The sequence below is a fragment of the Urocitellus parryii genome, chromosome 15 (assembly GCF_045843805.1).
Source record: "Urocitellus parryii isolate mUroPar1 chromosome 15, mUroPar1.hap1, whole genome shotgun sequence".
NCBI lineage: Eukaryota > Metazoa > Chordata > Mammalia > Rodentia > Sciuridae > Urocitellus > Urocitellus parryii.
In genome coordinates, this window is record NC_135545.1 from 30243548 (window position 1) to 30249818 (window position 6271).

Genomic DNA, 6271 nt, shown 5'->3' on the forward strand with positions numbered 1-6271 from the left:
CTGTGTGCTTTCCTTCCCACAGAAATAATCACCGGGAGCCCTTTGATTTCCAGGGAAATCGGGGCTTCCTGCTGCACTTCCTGTCAGACCGGCCCTTTGAATGAGCTCACTCCATAATTTAGAGTTTGAATCTCGTTTTAAATGGCAGTTAAAAATTGTATGTGGCAGTTCACAATGAAATTTAGCTTGACAGCTTGGACATAAAACTAAAAATAAATGACTTCACATCCAAATAATAAGTAATAACAATGTTAGCCTGCATAAGAATAGCAGGGCTGGATTCAAATACAATATTAATTTTAGGAATATGAGTGACTGGGGAGAGACAGAGGCAAAGAAACAAATCCTTCATATAGCAATCGTCTCCTCTTATCCCCCGGGCAACTGGCTGCCTTTCACCTCCGCGGCACAGCAATTATGTGGTGTAATGGAGGCAGCGCAAATAAGCAGAAAGATTTTATTAAACCAAATGAGCAAATCATCTGCGTATTATTGCGATTTGATTGACACTGACAAGTGTCGAGCAGACGCGGATGTGAATATGATAAAAAAGCTTGCAGAAAAGCTCTTGATAATGTTACTCTTGATAAAGTTGCCTGGCCACCCTCTCTAGGTAAATAAAGGGGAGAGGAATACGACGCATATTAATTCACCCCGTTTGCAGCCGACCGGAGGACAGGAGGGGGGGGGGAAGTGGCAGTGGCTTCGGCGTGTGGCATTTGATATGAATACCAAAATTGCATTCATGATTCACACAGACTTTACGATAATATATTAATATTAAAACTAAAGGTCATTCCACATAACAGTTAAGCTGCCTGAGCTTCAACCTTTATACCAATAACAGACTCTGGAAAGTGAGAAATATTTGAATACTCTAAAAAAAAATTTTTTTTTTCTTATTTGGGAGGATTGCTGGCTGACGTTAGCTCAGGTGGCCCCTCACCCACCTGCCCTCTCTGGGGACAATTAAAGGGCTACCTCGAGGAGGGCTGCATCTGAGACAGCTGGTGCTGCCGAGGGAGGAGAGGTGATTAATTGCCACAGGGCCTTGGGGCCCTCGTACACTGCTGCGTCTCACTAATGACTCCCCTATGAGCCGGTGGAGCGCACTGCCATCGTCCCTGCTCCACGGGCCGAGTCAGCACAAAACTTTACTCGGCTGCTGGGGCGCTCGGAGCAAGCTGTCCAGCAGGGGTTAAGGCTGTGTCTAGGACGATTGAGGAGGAGACCTGCCTGGAGGCAGGGGGCTGGCCAGGATGACCTCTGGAGTTCCCTCCAGGGGGTGGTTTGCTCCCATTCTGTCAGGAGGCTGGTTCCAATAAAAGTGGCCTGGGTGGGTGGTTGGGGACTGAAGATTTTCCTGGAAGAGAAGCTTAAGAAAATGGGGACAGGTGAGGCCTGCTGTCCCCACTGAGGTGCCGTGTGTATGGGGTAGAAAGTCATTGCCCTAGTCCATCAAACCAGCGTCTAGAGAAAGGAATTCTTAGTGATAGAATATTTGGCCCTTGGTCACAGAGTCTGGGCTGTTAAGTCAGGGTGGACAGAGCCTGGTGGGCCAGGGTCAGCTCCCACAGGCCAGAGCCCATATACCTCTGGGTCAGTCCCTAGCTTCAGGGGTGGCTTGAAGTCGGTCATCCTGGGAGTATTTACACCACAGAAATGGGCAAATGCCGACCCACCTCCCCACCCCGAGACGGTTTTCACCACGTGGCTGGGTCCCAGGTTCACCAGCATGGCCTCCCAAGGGTCTAGAAGCATGTTTTAACTGATGGAGTCGGTCCAACCCGACATCATAATTCTAACAACACCTCAGTAATTTGCTACCTCCGTTGGGAAAACAATTTGGGCTCCGATTTCTCCGTCTTCCACTTGCCCAGCTAGTTCCTCTTTGCAGTGGCAACGGCAGATGGGGAGGGACATGGCGTATGCCTCGAGTGCTTGGGCCTCCCCGGGAGTGTCCCTTCCCTGCCCCTGGGTTGCTGGCCTCTTTGCTGGCTCCAAGCTGTGGACTCATGACCTGGTCTCCCACGATCCCATCATGCTCAGCCTCCCCGACAGGTGGGCCATGCGCAGCGCTCCCTCGCCCCAGCCTTCTGGCCCGCGTAGGTCCCCCTCATCTCCTGCTGTGGGGGGTCTCCTTGCCCTCCTGCAGGGGAGCACTGGGCTGCACCTACACCCCCAGGGAATGGAGGCACCTGGGGAGGGCTGTGGGCCTCCCACTCTTTGCAAATACTGGTGGCCTAACCCAAAGGCAGGGGCTGTCTTTCCAGGGTCTGGAGGGGAATTGGGGGAAATGCTCTCTCCCCCCCCACCCCCATTCCTTTCTGTCACATCTTTCACCCTCCAGACCTGGATCAGGGAGGTCAGGACAATTCCCAACTGCCTCCCACATCTGTGAAGGTCCTGTCCTCTACCTTTTTCAAACTGAGTCAAGACCCATTCCTGGGAGAAGAAAGAAAGTCAATGGGTCATGACCACCATTGATAAGAAAATAGGATTTTAAAAGTGAGAAAGGCCCAGTGTGGGGGCATGTGCAGGTAATCCCAGGGCTCGGGAGGCTGAGGCAGGAGGATCAAGAGTTCAAAGCCAGCCTCAGCAACCCCAAGCAACTCAGTGAGACCCTGTCTCTAAGTAAAATACAAAATAGGGCTGGGGATGTGGCTCAGTGGCCGAGTGCCCCCGAGTTCAATGCGCAGTACCACCCCTGTCCCCCGGCCAAATAAAAGTGAGAAAATATCACCCATAACAAGATTAACAATCCTTTTCTAAAATTTGATGCATCTTACTGTGGGTCATGGAAAGACATTTGAAAGCCACTCTTCTGCATCATATTCTACCACAGAGCAACAAACCACTTATCCTGAGGGACATGGGGATGTTTCCTCCACCCTGGGAGGTCTCTAAGCACTGTACTTTCCAAGCTTGGCTCTTGGTATATGGAGAAAATTAAAATGAAATTTTAAACGTTAAAAAAAGTCTAAGAATTCTGGATGGCCATGAAAAATTCAATTTTGAATGTCATGAACCAAGTGAGCATAATTCTCTTTTGTTTCTCTGTAAACATTATGATCTCTTGCTCCAAGGAGGCTCAATGCCTCCAGCCAACTAGGGAGAGGATCACACTCAGGCCAAAGAAAAAAGGTATGATATATATATATTTTTTTTTCAAACTACTTCTCCTGCTACATGTTCTCTGAGAGGTGGTTTTGTGGTGCCTCCCTCATTTCCTGGGCCTTCCCTTGCTCTGTCAGGGGACAGGCTTGGCAGAGCCCAGCAGATTCACCCGAGAAACTACCACTCTTCATTCTGGTTGCTCAGGCCTACATGAGTCACTCTTGGTTTTAATGAGCAGATCTCGAAACCCTGGATAAAAGCCAAGTCAAATGACCCCTAAAAGCCAGGGCTGTTCTCGGGGTTACTTTTTGCCCTCTCCCCTCCCCTGCCGATGAGCTTCACGAGGGCAGGTATGTGTATTTCTTCCCTGCACATGCCCACTTCTAACAGAAGCATCCGGGACACTTGGAAGCACTTGATGAAGCTGCATGGAATGATCGAGCATGGAAAAGGGCCAAACTTGCTTTATTTCTTTAAGCTGTCCCTGTTAGCCAGCCATGTGATGCACGGCTATCATCCCAAGGACTCCGGAGGCTGAGGCAGGAGTGTCTCAAGTTTGAGGCCAGGGTCTTGATAAATTTCTGAGTCTTTCTTAAAAAAATAAAAATGGCTAGGGATGTAGCTCAGTGATAGAGAACCCCCGAGTTTGATCCCCAGTGCTACAAGAGAAAAAAATAAAGTATATGTAACGGTTCCAGTGATATTTGTTAAATTTAGAACCCCAACAATGTCATATCATTAAACAAGTCCCAAACACTTTTTGTATATTCTTTTATGAATTTACTCAGGCAGAAACCTGAGACACAAAGCAAAGTGGTTTGTCTGTATTTTGTTTTGGTGTTTTGGAAGTACTGGGAATTGAACCCAGAGCCTCACATGTGCTAGGCAAGCACTCTACTGCCGAGCTTCATCTTCAGCATGCCAGCCCCCTGCTTCCCCCCTCTCCCACACTCCTTTTTGAAACAGGATCTCACCAAATTCCCAAGGGCCTCAGTAAGTTGTCCAGTCTGGCCCCAGTCTGCGATTCTCCTGCCTCAGCCTCCGAGTGGCTGGGATTACAGGTGGGTGCCCATGCATCTAGCTGTTGATCTTTTAACATGTTATCATTTTTGTTGTTCCAGAAGGGTATTTTGGGACTCCCACCATTTAAAAATGTATCTCAGTGTGATATGGTGGATTTTCTTGGTCTTTATACACATTCCATCACTGCTAGTAAAAGATACACCCACCAATATATTTGTACACCTATCTATTCCAGAAGATACCCGAATCATTGTCTATTTTGAATACTTGAAGGAAAAATAAATGAGGCTAGATATTTTTGGAATACGTCTCTAAATTCTATGACACTTCAAGGGGTAAGATCATTCAGATGCACTTTAAATGTTAACTGCCACCTCTCCGTGTTCCTCTGTGAACAGAAGTGGAGACCACACTTGTCTGTTATCCCATGTGTGTAAGAGGTGCGTCTTTCCACCCTTGCTTTGTGGCCTGCTGTAACCAAAACTTTATTTGGAATGAAGAGATTAGTTTCCCAAGGTACCCTTTCAAACACAACTTTCTCATCATCTATGTATATTGAGGACTTTGGAACTTGGCACCCACAACTTCCAAGCCGAGCCCAAGTTACTTTCCCTATATTGTTTACTCAAACATCTCCCAGACACCAGAGCCCCAGCTCAGATTTTGAGTGGACAGACAAGGCCCTTTTCCTCAAGAAGCAAAAAAGCCAACAAAACTGAGCCTTGGGGTGGGTGCTCTGGAGGAATTACATGGACCAGGGGACAGCCAGTACCTAATGGGGAGGGGTCCTTGGGCCAAGATGTCAGGTAGGCTCTGGGGGAGTCGGAGCAAAGGCTGGAGGGAATGGCGCATCAAGGCCAGAGGAGAGGCCACTCAGCCTCTGCCCAGAGACAAGAGGCAGGGAGCACCGAAGGGAGAGATGGATGTGTCAGTGACAGGAGCCAGCTCGCCTAGGGCCTTCAGAATCACAGTGAGAAATATTGCCCTCATGTTAAGAGAAATTTGAAGTTAAATATTACTTTTGAAGTTAAAAATTACTTACTTGAAGTTAAATATGTAATGACTTTTTTTCCAGAATTGCCAGAAGACAAGGAAAAATTCAGATGTCCTTGCCCTGGTGAATAGGTAACACCTTGCTCCATCTGTTCAAGTTATACAACTCTGGGAGAAAAAGAACTGCAGAATGGAGCAACAGTGTGGATGAACTTCAGATGCTTTATACCCAGTGACAAAAGCCAGACTGAGGCTGGGGAGTGGCTCAGGGGTAGAGCACGTGTCTAGCATGCACAAGGCTTTGGTTCCCATTCCCAGCACCACCCCCCACCCCACACAGCTTCATGTTACCTATTATCACAGAGCAAAATTGTCCCCAAACACAGCAGGGGCAGGAGTATAAAATCCTACCATGTATTTAAAGAAAGCTTGAGGCGTAGCCTGGTAGCCACTTGTAGAAGTTGCAACTATGTTGCCGTCTTATTTCTAGAGAGAAAGTTCTGTGATTTTTCAACAAATGGTCCTCCCCCTGAGAACTTGGTGAAATCAGAGAGCCCCGGGATCCAAAGGACTCATTATTCACATGACTGGAGCAAGATGTTCTACCTCACCAAGTCAATCAGAGAAGAGAAGCAACCTGTGACACGATATGCAACCCTGTGACATGCAACCCTGCCGTTGGTACCCGGCCATGGAGCCCAGTACCAACCCCTACTGACACCTGCAGACACTTGACATTTTGGAGTCTCAATTTCCTCGTCTTGCAGGATGTGGGGCTCAGATCTGATCTCCTCTCCATCTATACATTCTTAGCCTTCATTCTGCGATTTAATAACATGCTGCTGTTTGTGCAACAAGCTGGGGTTCCCTCAGTCCCTGAAGCCCACCACGTGCACGTCCTAGGGTCATTTGGATACCACCTGCACGATTCTCACCACATCTGCTGGCCACCTGCTCTACTGTTGACTTAATCTTTCCTTTCAAACAAACTCACTTTAAAATCAAATTTAAATGTGTATATTTTTAAAGTAAACTTTATCTCATGATGGTAAACGGAGAAAAAAATCAGGGCGATGTTGAATTAGAAGACAACTGTAAAATAAATACAGGGAAAGCAAAACAAGATTGGCGATTTCTG